This window comes from Corvus brachyrhynchos, unplaced genomic scaffold (assembly GCF_000691975.1).
Source record: "Corvus brachyrhynchos isolate BGI_N302 unplaced genomic scaffold, ASM69197v1 scaffold246, whole genome shotgun sequence".
NCBI classification, from domain to species: Eukaryota; Metazoa; Chordata; class Aves; order Passeriformes; family Corvidae; genus Corvus; species Corvus brachyrhynchos.
In genome coordinates this window covers 932,992-951,918 of record NW_008238447.1, presented here as the reverse complement: position 1 = coordinate 951,918, position 18,927 = coordinate 932,992, and the positions used below count along the sequence as shown (strand labels likewise).

General features: G+C 39.3%; 1 protein-coding gene across 7 annotated transcripts in view; it reads left to right on the top strand.

Moving 5' to 3' along the window:
- Window positions 1–18,927, top strand: part of SOX5 (SRY-box 5) — a 601,783-nt gene that overhangs the window by 316,993 nt on the left and 265,863 nt on the right. The window contains exon 2 of one of the 7 annotated variants that reach the window (XM_017736704.1): window positions 8,185–8,250. The exons of 5 other annotated variants lie outside the window; for them this stretch is intronic. The gene's annotated coding sequence lies outside the window, so the exon portion shown is untranslated. Of the gene's footprint in view, window positions 1–1,388; window positions 1,412–8,184; window positions 8,251–18,927 lie in introns of those variants that run through there. One more of the 7 variants, XM_017736706.1, reaches the window with a different exon arrangement.

Below are 18,927 nucleotides of genomic sequence, written 5' to 3'. Positions count from 1 at the left end.
CAGTAAACTGCAAACACTTCAGAAACTTTCAGTCACCCCAGCTGAAGAGAGCTGAATTCAGGGGACTGCTCTTCTGTGTCTGTGACCATTAGCAGGGGGAATTTACAGTACACACTTAGAATGAAAATGATCCTCAGTATGAGATGAATAAACATTCATTAATTCATTCAGCATCAGTGGTAAATTGCAGTAGGTTTTGTGAATTAACATGTATAATTAATTACCGTGCAAAAAACGTGAGGGTTTTTGTCCTTTCCTGAGAAGTTCCTTGCATGCCTTTATTTCTGTTTGTGGTGGTTCAGCCGCTTGATTGAGAGGAGCATCAGAATACGTACGGTGAGGGGGATGATGTTTGTGGCAATGTAGAAATTATAGCTGGAATCCACTCCATGTGTTACACAGAGAAAGGGTAACTTCTGGGATGTACTGTGTGAGCGCCTGTGGCACTCTGAATTGGCTCTAAAGGTCTTGAAGATAATAAGTCTTTTGTTGTTTGATTTCTCTCTCTTTTTTTTTTTTTAAGTTGGGTCATTATACTTAAATATAACAAGTCTGGCCACAATAGAAAGTAAGTTTACTTCACTGAGGAAAAGGTAGAGACATTGTGGCCGGAACCATCGCGGACAGCTGGGAAATTTACAGAATGATAAAAACTCAGAAATGCCCAACATAAAGTTTTAATGTCTTAATAAAATCTGATTAATGAAAAATAGATAAGTGACTGTTTAACAATATCCCTAGTGTATGGAATGTTCTTAAACCCAAATTAATTACTGCATATTTACATTTCTCTGTAGACTGAGAGCGAGGCTATGCTAGGCATCCGGACAGAGTGACATCCTTTCTCTTTTTCATTGTTTCCTTTACTTTTTTTGTTCTTAATTTTAACATGCCAGTTCAAGGTAAAGTGGTATGTAGTGCTTGTAGAAGAAGGAAGGATAGGTTAGTGCCTCCGTAGGAAAAAAAGGCAGAGCTAGAAAAGACAAAAGGCGTAGATGGGAGTAGTGGGGATGGGGAGAGTAGAACAAGTTCAGCCTTTGCAGGCACCGGTAGTGAGCTCTCGGAACGCTCTCTGTTCTAGTGAATAGCTTGTAGAAAGGAAGGGCTCAAGGATGTAAAGCAAGCCTCTGCTGGGAGGAAAAAAATATACTTAGCTGCTTCACTGCTGCACTGCACGAGTCATTTTAGACTCCCACTGAATTTATTTTGGGGTTGTACCAACACTGTCAAATGGAGAAGTCATTTTCTTAAAAGGAAACTTTGCGTATTCCTAAGTGCTTTTCTTAGCTAAAGTTACCCTAAAAGCTTTATTCTGCTGCATTTGCTGAGAATTTTGGAGAAAGAATAATACCTTTCTATTACTCGGCTTGCTCAGAATGATGTTCCACTCTCCTAAAATCTACCTGTAGAAGTAAGAGTGATTATTCTTTCATTTAAAAGATTGCTTTACTATCGGGCTGAATAGCTTTTAACTTCATTGAGACATTTTGAGAAAAGGACTTCATTGCTTACGTTTGTGGTTCTAGGGGTCTGGGATTTGAAGAATAAATAGAGTGCCAGTGTAAAGCTGCAGATGCTGGTATTTCACAGTGATAAAAATTAACAGAGTTTTTTTCTCTGAGATAAGTCCAAAGGAATTAATGTATTTGTAGACTATTCATTAATGTCCTGCATGCACTAATTTAATTTGTTGTTCTTATGCTTGGCTAGGAAGAAGTTGACTGTTACAGATTACAGATTTTAATGAACATCTCAGTAATTTACCAGTTGCTGAAATTGTGAACTAGTCTTGGAAGGCGAAAGCCCAAATGAGAGAGCTGATGAGTGACACACCAGCCTGCACAATTCGACTGTTGTATTCATTGCATTTGAATCAAATTGGGAGTTTGGCATTACTAATTCTGGGTGGCTGGCTCATCATATGCATTCAAGGAGTTAATTAACACACACACAAACACATACACAGTCTCCCACCAAGCATCTTGTGGTGTTTATGTGCATAATGTGTTTGATTGGTACCTTTACATGGGCAAGGAATTGTTTTTCCTTCTCTTTCTGTCCAGAGATCTTAAATATATAAGTAGTTTACAAAATATTTACTACTTCTCAGGGAGCTTTAACAAGCATTTATGGCTTTATCATTTAGGAGGCACAGAGTATCTGGTTGAGTTACTTAAACATGAAGCTCCCTCATAGGATAGGAATATCTGTCTGTGCAATGTGATATGTCTGTAGGTGTATAAAAAACACTTTAAACAATATTTATAGAGGAAAAAGAGTGTCTCCTCCCAAAGTACAGTAACAGTTTCTTCACATGCTTTTCATACCAGACTTGAAATACAGGGTAACTTCATGTTTGTGTGAGATACCTGTGCCTTCACAACTGTTGCAGAAGTCAGTGTGACATCCTCTTGACTTTCTATTTTATTGTATTTTATTAATTTCTTGTTCAGGCCTGGTTATAGCATAATTAACTCATAAGTGGAAGGGGAAAAACATGTTGACATGTTGTACCTGTACACACTGGAAATATTCAATGGCTGTGAATTCTGTTACTGTAGTCAAGAGAAAAGAAGTGCTCACAGCAATTAATCAATAGCTGTAGTGCCTCTCTGATGATGGCAAGGAGTTGGTTGTTTAACGAGTAGCATCCTTAAAAGCAAAGAGTTTTTCCCTCTTAAAGTTTCTATGGATTTTTATCGAATGTGGAAAACGTGTGAAGTCTCCTTCCTACAAAAGGTAAAATTATGTTGTGTATGGGTATGTTAAAACCCACAATGCTACAAAGTAAGCAAATCGTTGTCATATTACTGAATTACCTAAACCAGAACTTCTGGAACTTTTGAAATGGGCTGTTTTTCTCTGGAGCTTTGGGCTGGCTCTGGCCAGTGGGCGAGGGGGAGCGGTCGTGGGGATTTATTGACGGCGTTTGTCCCATTGCCATCTCCTCCCACAGCCCCTTTGTCGAAACACCACCACCATAAAGTTTTCACCCACACCTTTGCCGAGGGTGATGGTGTTGTCCCAGTTCTCCCATACCCTCCAGAGGGGCTGCCTTGCTTCAAGTGGCCTTGCCCATGCTGTGGCTGGGCACCAGGGGTGCTGCGGGGAGTTCAATGTGCCGTAGCCTCCGCTCGAGAGACACTGCTTGTTGTCTCCACAGTGAGCCCAGCTATGCCAGCTGGGAAGCCAGGAGTCTCCAAAAGTTGTTCCTGAGCCCACATGTCCTTGTGACAGTGTGGAAGTTCTGTGCACAGTAGTTGTTGGGAGACAGCAAATTTAGACAAGGTTCTGGAAGAATTTTGGTGAGCGAGCGCTGCTTGCAGGGGCCATGGGACTTGAAAAGAATGTGAGAAGTGAATGGAAATTGTGAGGTGTACAGTAGTAATTCAGAGAAGCTGCCTGTCTTTTTAGGATAGGTGCAAAATTAATTTATTTAATTGTTTTAAACAGAGTAAGAAGGCAATGTTGAATTCCATTTGCTAGAATTATCAGATGTTAGTATGAAGTTCAGGTGCTTCCCATGGTATTGGGGGAGCTGTTTGTTTTGAAAGGAATTGGCAAACATTTTCCAGCGTCCTGGTTTTGATCTGGCTTGGCACTTCTCTTCAGCTCGTCCTTTTGTCACCTCGTTTAAAGAAAAAAAAAAATTCCCACATGATGATATTATTTTTTACTTGTGGAGCTCAGAGTTGAAGTGAAAATGAGGAAAAGCTTGCAGCTGGCTTTGGAAGTTTGAAATGGTGTTGACCTTGTTTCCCTTAAAAGTATTGTGGGATTAATCAGGTAACATTTCTCGATTCTCAAATTGTATTTATATTTTATTTTTGAAATTTATTTTTAGTATTCCGAATTTCCTTTTCATACTTACAGTTTTTAAAGACCAAGTATTGAAATTCATATCGGCATATGCTTTTTGAGATTTATAATAATTTTATTTTGCTTTGCTATGCACTTCTGGTTTTGTGTTTTCTCGAGTTCATATAGACTGTCTTAAATTTTTTGGGTTTTGTTTTTTTTTCTATGATGTGGGTGTCTGACTGCTATTTGATCTAAACATGCCATAAAATGTTGCCTTAGTGCTAATTTTTCTTTGTGATTGTATTATAGTCTTATTACTAATTTGTTTCTGTTGTAATATAATTCTGTTACTTTTGGGGGCAAAAATATAAGCAGAATGAGTGGGTATTTAATTTTCTTCTGTGAATACTCAAAATTTTTTTTAGTGGTGAGGAACTTGTGAGAGAGGTATGTGCTATTTTTGCAGTTAAGAGCATTGTCTACATCTAGTGTTCTTCATGGACCTTTGTAGCTCTAGAGAGAAAAGACCTAGGAATGTAGCTCATGTAAGGAGAAACCCATACAGTTTGTCATCCTCTTAATTTCTTTGGTGCTGCGCTTAATTTTTTAAGAATGTGAGAATGAAGAAACTGACCCAAGTTTCATCGATTGATCTCAGAGGTTGGGCATGGCCAAAGTTAATGTATCTGACAGCGAGCTGGACTTACTCGCCATTGCCAGCTCAATAGCTTGCAGAAGACCAAAAGTAAAGAAAATATTAGTGGTTCAAAACAATTTTTAATGCTGTTATTCCTTTTTTTTTTTTTTTTTTTACCATAGTTACGTGAAAATATTTCACCCAAAATTTTTTTGCCATTTACAACAGCGAGCCTCCCAAAATCTCAGGAGTGTGTGCACCCGTCTGCACAGATCTGTTTGTGTTTGCCCTCTGTGGTTTGGAATGTCTCTCTGCTAGGGTGCATTAAGAGACTGCACTTCAGTAGAATGTGGTGAAGCTAAAATTCATCACAGTCTGAAAGACCAAAGTGTGTCTCTGCGCACCATTTTTATAATTTGGAAGTACTCCTTGATTTAAGAGAGAGAATGCTTAATGAAGGGCAAGAAGCATAGGGCCTCCTCTCACCTTTAGGGGTGGCCTGCCTGAGTTAGGACTAAAGCACTTCAGCGGAGCTTTGTGCTGGGAGGGAGCCGTAGTTCTGAGTGCTCTATTAGACTGCAGAGAAGTCTTCTGTTTCCAGATAAATTCCCTTAGCGTCCTCATTACATTCACTTTGTAAAACAAGACTGAAAACATTTTCTCCTAAGGTTTAGTCAGGTTTCTGTTCGTAGGGTTTTGTCCCTAAATTTTGATACCGTGGCCTCACCGGGGCAGAGGCTTTTTTGGATAGAAATGAGATGTGTGGGAAGGTGATGGTTGGTAAGGGCGGAGGGAAGGATGTTCTTACCCGTTTGGCATGTCTATTAACAAACTGGGTCATTTTGCTGTGTTGTATTTACATGACTTGTTCCTGTGCTGGTGTGAAATGTGAATCACTAAAACATGATGATTATTTAAAAAAAAAATAGGCTAAATGAAACATAACTGAAATAGAACGTAAAGGCTAAATGGAATCAAGTGAAAACAGAACATGCAACATTATTCTTTTGGTACAGTTTCCTTCTGCAGTTGCTGAGTAAAGCCAAATAGTTCTTTTTTCCATGTCTGTTAAAAATATCTAGGCTTTTGAATTCAAATATAACAGGGATACAGAAAATACATTTCTCTCTTCAGGTTCAGGATTTGATTTGTCTTTTGCTCCTGGGTTTTGGACACTGAAGTAGAAATTTATGGTGTGTTTTAAAGAAGGCTGCTGGTTCTCATCTTTGTCAAAAGCCCATGAACATAGAGCTGATTCTGGTTTTGCAACTGAGATCAGAATTTGGCAGAATTTCTCAGTGGAAGGCTCTCCTCCTTTGCTTATGTTTTGTAAGTTCTGCTCACATTTGCTGTTCTTGCCTAAAGTGTGAAATTGTGCGACTCGGGAATGCACATTAGGTGTTTGCATGAAATACCAGGCAAAGTATAGGGATAGTGCTGTGCCACTCTCAAGTATGCCGTGCATCTCTTCCTAGATAATCTTCATGTGTATTAGTGTCATTGATTTAGTGTGTTTTTGTAGAGTGCAAGCATCCTGAATCAGGACCCCATTATGCTTGTCACTGTACAAACACAAAAAAAAGAAGGTTTCTTTCCATTCCACAGAGCAGCCTTTGTGCTTAGAGCTTAGAGTACTATAAATGTGCCTTTGTATGGGGAAAATTCAGAAACAGGGAGTAGGTAAGAGATCCCTAGCATGGTTCATGAATGAGATTTCAGTCCTGAAGCCATGCTTAACAATTTATAAATTGAGCAATATATGTGTATGTGTATTCTCTCTCTGTATTTTTTCCAGATGCATGTATGTAGAAGTTGCTTTACTGTTACTGATTTTATTAATAATAGATTTATACTTCCTATAAAGTCTTTTGATTAGGAATTCAGAGCATTTGGTAAGCATTGATATACAAATCATGAAGATTTCTGTGCTTTTTAGATTGAAAAGCAAGATTAGCCTCAACCTATAGATGAGTAAACTGAGGAATGCTGTCACAAAATCTTTTGCATGTGCGGGTTTAAAAAGTGGAGACACTGACTGCTAGACCTGTTTTTTAGCCTGAAGACACCCTCCTTTTCCTTCTTGAGATCCTAAGAACTGCAAATTATAGACTTCTCTCTGTCCAATTATAATTTCTAAAGGTCTCATTCTAGCAAGATGAACTATAGTATTCAAATCACTTAAGTATGTAAAATAGGGACTATGGAGTATAATTAATAATATAAATTAAAGAAATATTTGCAGCCACAGTTGTATTGTTGAGGGCTGGGAGGGAATACTGTCTGTAGACCCTCCAGTTACCTGTGTGTGCTTCTAAACTAACTCCTTACCTGGGGCAAGTTTGGATATCTGGAGTCTGGCAGCAGCACCTGCTGTGTTTAAGCAGTAATTTGGGAAACTGTGTGTGCTACTAACAGGTAAACTTTGGTCCTGTAGAGCAGTTAACATCTTGAGCCATATGTACCAGAGTTGTCACAGGTTTTATAACCTAAGGACCAGGCATGAGGGGAATCCAGGAAAAAATTGTTCACATGGAGAGTATTAATGTGAGGAACAGACTCCACTGCAAGCAGCAATGTAGGCAGCCACAGTGAGCAAACCAACCAACCAGCCTAAAAGCAAAAAACCCTGCTGCAGAACACAAAATGCACTGTGATTCCTACCCAAATGTGTGACATTTGCTTTTTAAATGAGATCCAAAATGAAGGAAATTATACAGGGTTGTTAAAAGGGAGGAATTATTTTCTTATTCACGTTAAAAGTAATTCTAATCCATTTTAGTGGGTTTTTTTTCTTGTTTCCAACTGCACACTCAGTAAGAGTAGAGCTGAAATGCTGAGGTCAGCAGGTAGCTTTAGATCTAGGCTGTGTGTTGCATCCTTTACTACACACTGTTGGGAAAATGGGTATAAACTGAAGTAGTCCTGGGTGGGTTTGACCTCTGTTGCGTATGAATATCATGACTGAGCTGTTAAGTTATTTTCTTTGATAAGCTTTTTAAGAGGGACATTACTTTCAAGATAATGGATTATGATCAGGCCGGTTCCATAGTGTTTCTGTAGTAGTTATTCAGCAGTGTGTTCACAAAGACCTATTTTGTGATAGGGCCAGTCAAGGCATCCTTTAAAAAAGTACCCATTCATTCTGAGTGTTTGGACTCAGGAGCACTGGAGTTCAGTGTCAGGTCCTAAAAATGTCGGCCTAATTAATTAACGTCCTGCTCAACTCTATGAAGAAGGCTGGTATTCTTCACCCCAGTACGCCACGATGGCATGAAATGGTGACTCATGAGGAGATCACTGAGCAGAATCCTGACTTTCCTTAATCCGCAGCAAACTTCCATGGGTTGCAATGCCGCCAGAGTTTCTAAAGCCTCAGGAGGGATTTCTGCAGGCTTCAGCAAATCTGGGGATTTCGGAAGTTCCATGTTGGTGTGCTTTGACAACAGGTTAACTATCTTTTTCTCCTAAACAACATGCATGCTTCGCAGATTAGAATGATCTGAATGGCCGCGTGATGAAAATGTACCTGAATTATGCCAGAGCTAACATCTGGACCTTAGCGGACTTGGCACTGCGCACAAAATCAATCTTGGTTTTGAAACTGTGTGTTTCCTGAGGCACTAATTCCCAGTTGTGGCCACCAAGGCCTATAGAGAGACCGCTGCACAAAAATGCCTTCTTCCAAATATACATTTGTTTGATAACCCCAGTTTTCAAAAGTGTGACCTCTGTTAATTTGTCACCAGGCAAATTATTGTCACCTGTTCACTGATTCCATGAGAAGCCCAGGCAGACAGCAGAGCCCCATGCTGGTAAGCATTTCTGGTTTTGCTGTTTGTGGTAATAAGCAACCCGCTTACACTGAGGTACCTGCAACTGACACAACCGGCCATGAGTTGTCCAGTGTAGCAGGAGCAGGTTCATCTTGTCTGGAACTGATTCCTCTAGAGCAGCTGAGCCTATCTTATATTTTCTTTTTAAACAAGCTAAATGGTTATCAGATAAGTTAGACAAAGTCTTTCTCTTAAAATGATCTACAGAATTTCCTGCTCAATGTTTCTTAGGAAGATGAAAACAAGATGAATATAGTTTCTGCTGTTTTATTTGGGTAGAGTTTGACGTGGAAGCCTGTATTTTTAAAAGCTGCTGTAAACACTTAAAGCAAACAGAGTATTATTTTAAAAAGAAGATAAATACAATAGCTTTTTACATACACGTGTAGTCTATTGAAAGGCCATCCAAAGCACTGATACCAATTTAATAAGATGATCTTTTGCCTTAATTATACATCTGGGAGGTATTAGCTGAACATTTTGTGGAGAACTGTGAATACCTTAGTTGCCAGTTGTCTAAAGTGCAGCTAATGATTGCTTCAGTGCCAGTGTTTTGATGGCTAGAACCTAGGCCTGAATATGAATACAAAGAACTCCATCTAAAAAAAACCGCGTGTGCACACACGCTTTTTATACAAAACAGATTTCAACCATCTGCTTGGCACTTAGCTTTGCAACTATAGGCTCTGATATGAAAGGGAGCACTGTCCATATTATGAAGGGTATCACTTTTGTTGGCACCTTAGAAAAATCCCAGTGTTTTAGAAAGCTTGTTTGTCCAGTGGTTTTCTTCAGGGGAATAATGAAAACAACACCCTTAGCCAAAATGTTGTGCCTTCCATCGTTTCTCTGATGGCAGCATCTCCCTTACCCTTGCAAAAGATATTTTGTAGTGAGGAAAAGTTTCTGTTCTGTACCTCAGCATTTCCAAGTGTATCAGAGGAGTTTAGATGAGTGGCCCTTGGAACTGACACCCCAGATGGTTTATGACACAAAGCACTGTTTGCTTAGGAATACGTTGTATAGCAGAGTCTGTTGCCCAAGCACTGCAGAGCGTGTAAAATCAGCATGGAAGTTAATGGACCAAAAGCTCTTCTGAATTTAACACTTTCCCATTTGATCTTGAATTTACAGCTTCAAATCAGGACCACGGTCTTCCTTTAGTGGTGCGGTGGTGGAAAGTAAAGTTGATTCCCTAAAGTACAGGCATATAATACAATCATTTTGATCCAATCTGTTTAAAGGTTGAGAATGAATGAGACTGACTACAACCATTGGTAAAACCCTATTTAGGAAATAGATAGCTATATTTAAAAAAATTTGAAAGAGAGGCGATTTGGGTGTGTGGGACTTTGGTACTCTGACCAGTTCATATTTTACCCTTAAGTTAAGCAGAGGAAAATTCACCATACAAGAAAAATAAATAATCTGTGGAGCTTTTACTCTTTGTTAGCAATTGTCCTTAAAATATGCAGGACAAAACAGTTATTCTTTCCTTTTCTTCTTTGAAAGGACTTGGTAGTATTTTCCCTTAGGTGCATGTTTGGAAAAAGATGGCAAAAATGCAACCTCCTGTGTGTAACAAAGCCTCTGTGTTTGGCCATCCAGTTAGTGCTGTGTCACATTAGTCCTGCATTGTTAACACCTTTGGACAGGGCTAAAGGTTCCTTGCTGCTGCGTCTAGGTAGCTGCTTATGTCAGTTCATAATGCTTCTGGATGCTTTCCTCAGTAAATGCACTTTGATTTATAAGTAGGGCTGGATTGTTTGCTTCCAAGATGTCAGGAGGGTGAATAAAAGGACCGATTGATACTTACATTCTCATTTTATAAAAATTTCATTTTCTGTATGTTACGTCGTCTCAAGAAAGTGCTGCTTTAAACTATTACATTTTATTAGCCTGACTGGCTTTTTGTGGAGAAGATCTGAGATGCTGAAAGACAGATAAAGTTGGATTTCTATGGATAAAATGATGATAATATTGGAAACTTAAAAGCTTCTGCATAGTTTTAGTTGAATCATGGACAGCAAAAATCTGACTCTTTTAAAAAAATGTATGTGAAATAAGCCTTAACAGTATTAATGTTTTCAGTCCCAGCAAGAAAATAGGCTTGCAACCCTCTGTATTATTCCCATCCATTCTCTTCTTCAGCTGTTTCCCTTTCACATTCTCCCCACATGCAGTCAGACTTGCTTTCTACATTTTTATGAGGAGTCTTGTTATTCTCCCAGGTAGGGATTAAAACAATAAACCTGTTAAGCTAAAGGAAATTCTGAGGCCCTTTAAATGATGATCCAGATGGAAAGAAAGCCAGTTTTCCCACCACGGTGTCACCATGCCTCCCTATAGCAACTCTACTGGAGCTACTTAACCATCTGATTAATGAAGCAGTTCTTCATATTGCATGTTATAAAATGGGTTTCTTCAGGAGTGGGAAATAGCAGCCTATCTGCCGTTGAGCATTAATGATTGCACAAGAATAAGCTCCTGTATTCAGGGATGGGGGAGAAGGAACTCCGTAAAAAAAACCAGTTTTGAGTGAATTCATAATGAGACCTTTGCTGTTCAGCCTTCGTGTTCTTTGAAATTTTAGAGGGGAAAGTTTTCTTGACCAATGTCAACAATTTGGTAATTTTCGTTGCTTCCCCTCCTCCCTTTAGGTAATATAGTCGTATTTATTGTCAGTTTATTTTCTGTAGATTCCTCCAGTCCTCTGCGGTTGGGAGGGAATTCTGGAGCGAGTGCATGGCAAGGTAAATTAGAGATGGCAGTTGGTGGTGTGGGTGTAAGGGTTGGGAAAAGGAGGAGGCAGAGGGTATGAGAATGCAGCTACAGTTTTTAAACAACTTGCCAATTGTCCCCCGTTTTATTAAAATGGCAGCTTTTTAAGTGAGATCCCTGAACTATTTAATTTGATTTACACTGTTAAGACTAAGTTCCCTCATGCTCTAAATGCGAGATGAACAAATATCTTGACCTCTCCCTTCTTTTTTTTCTTCTTTTTAATTTCCTCTTTCTTTTGTTTCCACCACTAAAATTCTGGTTGTGTCTCTTTCTGGTCTCTTAGTGTTGGTTTTAAGGAAACTGCTGCATTCTATCACCCATCCCACTAAGTTTAGCCATCCAACCTATGGAAAGCTTGAGATGGAGAGAGGATGGTTTACAGAGGAGGATGCTCCTGGTATGTCTGTGATTTTCACTGAGTTTGTGTTACCATCAGGTTACAGTTGCATCTGCATTAAATATGGGTGCACATGAGCAGGTTCAAAGGTTGGACTTCAACTCTCTTTGTGGCTTATATTTTCATAATCCCAAATAAAATGAGGTTTGCAATACGTAGGTATCAAGTGGCAATGGAGTATCAGCCTGCCAGTGTCTTTGACTGTGTAGGTCCAGTGTACGAGGGAAGGTGAGGTCAGGCACACGTCAGTGCCGAACTTTGGAAATCCCTTGAAGCCTTACATGCTACTTGTTCCTTCGAGGAGGCCCTAGGTAGATACAGATTTGAAAGTCTCCTGCATTTCAAAGGCTACATAACATCTGTACTTTAAAAGATTCTGATGTCATATTTAACACTGAAAGCAGGAGGAAAGGATGAGCGTGTGTGTAGAAAGAGTACATGATTTTTGTAAAGAAATAAAAAATTGTTTGGGAAAGCATTGTATGTGAGCCAGCAAGTACAAAGCATTTGGGAGTCCTTTTAGAATTTTGGGGTACTTCTAAGTGTTTTTAATCATTTGGCTCATGCATCCAATCTCTTTGGAAATATACTGCTTCCATGGGTGTTTTGGGGAAAAATGAGAGCTCGTTTCTCTCTCTCCTTATTTTTATATGTATGAAACATGAAAGTGAGTGCCTGAAATAAATTGTTTGACATTTTTAGACCCTAAATCAGGTAGAGTTCAATAAAGTAAGACGAGCGCATTGTAACTGAGAACTGTTGTGCAGATGACTTGTTTTTCCTTTGAGATGAAAATAACCCAGCTGAATAGGAGGCTCTGTGTAGCACCAATGGGGGGGGGGATCTTTTATTGTGTTTTTTAATTTTAAAAACACTTAGGGAGAGTAACAGGTAAAAGTTTTATTGCACCAGGTGCCTGTGTCAGTCCAGTTTTCAGCTCTTATGGACAGTTTTAGAGAAGAGAAGAAGGACTGAGTAAGTCCAGAGAGCAGTGTTAGCTCCCACCTCCAAAGCTTTTATTACTGGCTCTTCAGCAGCTCCGGGTAGTGGGAACATCCCGGGAAGTTTGTTCTTCCTCTCCCTTTGCAATATCGTGGTGTGAATAAACAGAGGCTGTGCTTGTCACTCGGCCTCCTTGCACAAACCTCACATTCATGTGCGATTGTGAGGCTCTGTCCAGCTCCCACTGAAAACAATTGTGAGGCTCTCATTGACTTCACTTGGGTGTTGGATTGGGCCCATTAGACGGGAAGAAAATAAAGTGGAAGTGTTGTTAATGATGCCTATTGATGCTTTTCCTGGCACAAAGTACTGCAGATAATTGTTTTTAGATGAAATGCAGTTGCATCTAAGTATTACATTTATTAGCTTTTCAAAGGAGGGATAACCAAACTGGACATATGGGGTATTTGAAGTGTGATTGTGTGAGACTAAGATAATTTCAGGAGAATAGCTTAAATCGCAGGATATGTGTGATGCCCTTTGTATACAAGATGTGGGATTGGGAATTTATTTTGCATGCACTGGTTCTCACTGAGAAAGAACCCAGAATACAAATATATAGTCATATTTAGAATATATGAGGAGTGCAGCCTCGCTGCTGTAGACTTCAAGACCTGTTAATCAGGCCTGATAGTGATGTGATCTCTGGAAATACTTGAGTTAAGTAGGTTTAATCCTTATTAACAGTAAGTTGCTTGAAACCGTTTTGGGTAAAGTCTGGGAAGGAATATAGTAGATTGAACACACAGATAAAGGCCAGCCCTTTATCTGTTAGGCTTTGAGTGACTTTGATTCCTTTGAAGTTCTGTAGGTTTTGGACTTGTTAAAGCATCAGGCCATGAGCAAAAGAATTTTCAACTCATCTTCAAATTTTTCTGCTGTAATTTTCAGTGTCATTTTCACATTAAAATGGGGCACTACTTACATTTCTGGTATAATTTAGGTGTTTCCCCAGCCCTCACCATGACTTGGTTAAGACAAGCGAGACAGGAAGATTAAACAGTCTGTTTTTCTTAAATCTTATTCTGGAGTGTTTGGGTTAAATGATGTATACAGTTTCTCCAGGTTTTGGAATGTTTCCTGTTGAATTCAGTGTGATTTAGCTGTGAATGACTGTGATCCAGAGCCTCTTCATAACGCAGAGATAGGAGAGGACAGTGCTTGTTTCAGTGCTTTCTTCTCATCCATCGTGGGGGTGGAGGGAAGAAATGAAGTGGCAGGGCTTTTGTCGCTACTGTTTTTTGGAAATGTGTTCAAAGAACTATTTTGGAAAATGATGGTGAGGTTGTTCCTACTATTTGCGCTGCATTGCCAAAACATTGTGCTCTTGTATGAGGTAATAGATGTGGTTTGTGGCGATATTATGAAAACATTGGTTTTTTATGATGATTGCAGAAAAAATCCCAACTACATGGTAACGTATTTGTAATATTTTATTGAAGTGAAACATGGAAAATACAGCATAGCTTGGAGTGCCCTTGGAATGATTTAATGTTTCAGGAATGAAGAAGCTATTGTGCAAAACTGAAGTGGGTGTACATGACATCAGTTAAAGAATAGATTTTGGGCCATTTAAACATAGTTTAGTTTTTTTGTTTGCATTTCTTTTGGTGTGGGGTTGTTCAGGTGTTTTTTTGAGTATCCCTATTACACGTTATTCAGTTGGTAGCAGGATGCACTTTTACATGCCTAATAATCCAGATTAGAATGCTTTTTTTTTTTTCCCCCTGTGAAATGTGGGCAATATTACCTAAAAGATAAAAGGATAACTGCTGCTGTTGTAGACTAAGGAATGGGACATGGTTAACGCCTAACAAGTTATACAGTGTAGTCACTGAAGGATGTCTTAAGTGTATAGGTAGAGGCAAGAGGACCACAGACTCATTCCTCTCAATATCTAGTCTTGAGGTAAGGCACTCAGAAAAGTAAACAGGAAGAGATTCATGCTGTTGCTTCACACACTCCAACTGGACAGGCTGAGCTCCTGGGTTTCCCAGCTATGCTGACTGAGAGGTTTGAAATGATTTTTTGATTTTTTTTTTTTATTTCCTCTTTGTTTACACAACCTATTTTTGTTTCTTGCTTGATGTTAGGTAATGGGCGTTAAGTCAGAAAGATTGGACCTTTTATGGATTTTTAAAAATTTTTTTTAGTTTTAAGGGAATACAATTAAAGCAACACATAATGTCCAGGACTGTCAAACACCCTAGGTGTATAAAACTACTTGTTTCCTACTTTAACAATTTTATATGCCTGCTAGGTGTGTGGGTATTTCAGTTCTAAAACTCCGCTTCATCTGTATGTGGTGTCTTCCATCGTGTTCAGCTAATCAAGCCAGAATCTCTAAATGTTTAGTTAGGAATGGTCTGCATGAGAGCACCATAGGTGCTTCAGATAAGTGTCATCTGTTTGTATGAGGAGTAGGTGCCAAAAGAGGTGCATTAGAACAGTATGTCACTGAACCAGCAAATCAGCACTGTGGTTTGCTCCATCTTCCTTTATTTTGTGTGATTTTTTTCATCTTTTTATTGTACATTGCAAAAGACTAACATATTTATCATTCAGAGAGCTGAAACTTCTACAGTATTTTTTTACTGCCTCTTGGTAATGACATGTCTCCTATAAAGCAGAGCAGGATCTACAGCAGAGATGTAATGAATGACCACAGCCAGTGACTGTGATGTGCAATTGATTTCTGTTTTTTGAAAATATACCCTTGATAATTAGTCATTTGGCTGAACTACCCTATTCTTCTTTATATGAGTTGTGTACAGAAAGAGGCATGATACATGTTATTACTCATATAGCTGTGTCAATAATGATATAAGCTATATAGATGTGAAAAAATGGACTAGAATAAATAACGGCAGAGAACTGAACTAAAATATTTTCCTTTAGGTAAATAGTGGCACTTTATGGTGTGTTAGAAAAACCACAATCTCAGAACAATTATATAAAAGAAAATGTCTAAATATGTTATAATCAAGTCAGTGGGGTACTTTTTCTGGGTGCCTCCTTTTCTACTTTGTGTAGGGATTTGACCAAATGTGCAGCATGAAATTTATTCTGTGAAGAAAGTGATATTTGGGTCCATGTTCTGTTTGTACAGGAATGTTCTTTTATAATGCGATAGGTAATACCAGACTAGCAAAGCAGAACGGTTAGACTTACAAGGTGTGGATTTGTAGAAACTCACCACAGATTAATGAAAAAGGAGAGATTAGTAACTTCTTTTCCTGATGTTGTAAAGCTCAAAATTAAATGCCCAGAGTTTCTGTTAGAATCAGTGGCAGCTGGAAATGCTGAGATCTTTGCAGGTTTAGGCATCCTTCTCCAGTGCTTCAGAAGGTGCTAAAGTTAGAAGGAGCTTTTAATTCTGAGGTCATTTGGCCTCACTGTCACAGAATCATAGAATGGTTTGGGTTGAAAGGGACCTAAAAGATCATCTCGTTCCAACCCCACTTTGAAAGACAGGGATGCCACCTGCTTGATCTGGTTGCTCAGGGCCCCATCCAACCTGGCCTTGAGCTATGAAATGCTTGTCCTTAGAACATCCATGGTCTTGTTGCAGAGTGAAAAGGGAACGGAAGAAGGAATGACACAGGAGGGAAATGGGGATGGGATGGGACGGCTTACATGGGTGCCCTTGCATGAGAGATACAGCTACCTGCTTTCTGTCCCACTTTTTGCATTTGAAATGGATGGTGACAAGATACTGGGCCCTTGGCTCTTGTTCTTGGATTGTTTTTAATTCTTTTGGGTTTTTTTAAGTCATGGCAGTGGGTCATTCAGAATTGCTTCATTTTGTTCTGTAACCAGGGTGAAGAGGAAGGTTTGGTTGGCAATTTATAGGTTGGGGAGGGTGCTGCTGGAAGTATATAGGGGTAGCAAAAAAGAAGGAAAAAAGGGAAACAAAGATTGTTTTAGTCTTTTTAAGGTGTATGGCTGTACAGGTTTTGAGATTCATCACCAACTGGAAAAAAGCGAGAGACCAAGGGAAATTATCCTGTTTATTTGACTAGGCCTTCCCTTGACTCTGTAAGCTATAATCATCTTTATGCTGGTTGTCTTTCAAAGTATAATTAGCCTGGAAGTGAATGTGGGTGGTGGGTGGTATGGCGAAGTATTTCTTCAGAAAAAAATAAATAAGGCAAAAATGGGCTGCTGAGGAAAAAAGGTCTTGTGTAGCTTTCCAGTTCTTTGGTTTGGACAGTGCATGCCTGTAACTCCAGAAACCAAAAGCGTCCCAAATGGACGTCCAGGGAGACTTCGCTACGAACAGTGTAACTGGAACATGACCCAGTTTATTATGGGGATGGTAACGCTTTGTGCTTCTGTTGTGCCCTGTGTGCTTCGGCCTCAAGGTGCTTTACAAATATTAAGGGATTAACTTGCACAATGCTGCTGAAAAATAGGTATCATTACCGCCCCCCTTTACAGTCCTGGGAATTGGAGTACCAAGGAGTACAACAGCTAAGCAATGCTTTTGTCTGGAGGGAAGAACTCACATTATGTCACCCCAGTGCGGCGAGAGGCTTGAATAGGGCAGGAGGAAAAGTTGGTTTCTGCAGACTCTTGAATGTTTGCAGCTCTTCACTACATTCAGGTTGGGCTTGGAATACAAACTTGCAACCTTAGAGGGACAGGAGGCAAAATTGTAATTAATTCATCCCTAATTGGCATAGCAGTAAGTAATTCTGCTTAATCCATTCCTTGCTGTGAGGATGAAGTAAAGCTAAACAGCTGAATTCTGGAGAGGACAAGGGGAAGAGGGGGAGTAGGCAGTGAAAGATGGACAGAGGCAGACATTTCTTATGCCACATGGTGAGAAATACCTAGAAAAATAAGAAACCTTTCTTATTTTTCCCTCAGATTGCCTCTTGACTTAATTAGGTGAAATGCAAAGAAGTAGACAATTCATTTTTGAAAAAATCACTAAATTTTCTCTTCCTCTTCTTGTCTTTCATTCAGTCCATGAGAGTCTCTGGAGTGTGAAATGTGAAGACACCAAATTGGAATTAATTTTCTTTTTCATTTAACAGATTGTGTTACATTAACACCACACTATTGCCAAGCAGCAAACCTTTCCTTTCCTCAGATGTTAGCTACTAATACAGACTACGAACTGCTGAAAGAATGGTTATACTGAAATGCTTTATTTAAGTTTCTCCTCCCTAGTGGCTCGAGTGGGCCCTGATTCTGCTGAGATGTATTCACATGAGCAGGCTCACCGAATTCTCTTTTATTGCTTCCTGGCAAGTAAGCTGGATTCTGTTTCATATAGCGTAGCCCAAGTTAGAATTTCAAAGCTCACTCAATCCTCAGAGAGACCTTTGCAAGACTCTCTTCTCCTGTATCTAGACAGACACTAAACATGATGAGGGCACAATTGAATTAATCAGGACTACTCATGTACAGAAAATCAACCAAGATTCTGTTTAAGAGATGACAACTTTGATATCATATTGTTCATTACCAGCCTAGGAATTGTTACTGCTCATGTAACTGGGTTATTAAATTGTTTACTGATGACAAATCTTGTTTCCAACATTAAGCATACATTGAGAGTCTTGGTGTAGTTCTCCTGAAAAGAATTATCTATAAATCACATCACAGGATTTATTTTCTCTCCTTAAACTGTGTTTTACTTGCACTTGTGAGTGTGGGTTTGTTTTTTTTATTTTCAGTCCTACAAGTTTAGCCCAGGATATGTCAATCAGGCAGTTCTCTGACTCACATGACTCTCAGTGTATCCAGTGCTCAGGACTGCTTAGTGAGGTGGTGCCATTTGACGTTCCCCCTGTCCAGAGCAGAAGCACACCTTAATGGTTTGGATGGATTTCCTTGTTTTCTTTGCTCAAGATTAAAGTATTTATAGCTCAAGCTCCTGCAAGAGCAGCAGCCCATTCACTGGCACCATCTCACTGATAAAAATGCAAGTCTATTCCCTTCTTTTTTACCAGATTTGTGTCTCACCTCTCTGTAAGATTCTATTCCATTTCAGGCTTCCTGCCATTTGAACTAGAAATCTTATATATATTATTTAAAAGCTCCTGTGCTGCAACTGTACATCTAAATTACTTGAATTTTAGAGTATCTGAGCAAAACTGTCTTTGAGGGATGGTTCTTCTTCCAGCTGTGGTACTGTTGCGTTTTTCTGTCTTTATGACTGTAATCCCATTGCCTTTGGAATTATCAGGACTCAGTGTGGAGTTGTTGCCAATGGACAGAGGTCATGAACCCAGTGAGCAGTCAGTCCTTTTAAGTGTGAACAAAATTCTTTTACTCTCTGTGTGTGTGTGTGTGTGTGTGTTTCCAAGATGTTGTGGTGGCACAGATACAGAATTATTAAAGCCTTCATTTCAATTTTTACAAAACCAGAGAAATATATTGCAGTGCTGCTGGAACTGCCATTCTCAAGTGTAAAAGGCTTCAGCTGCTGCTGTGTTATACATACAACCATGGTGGTGGCA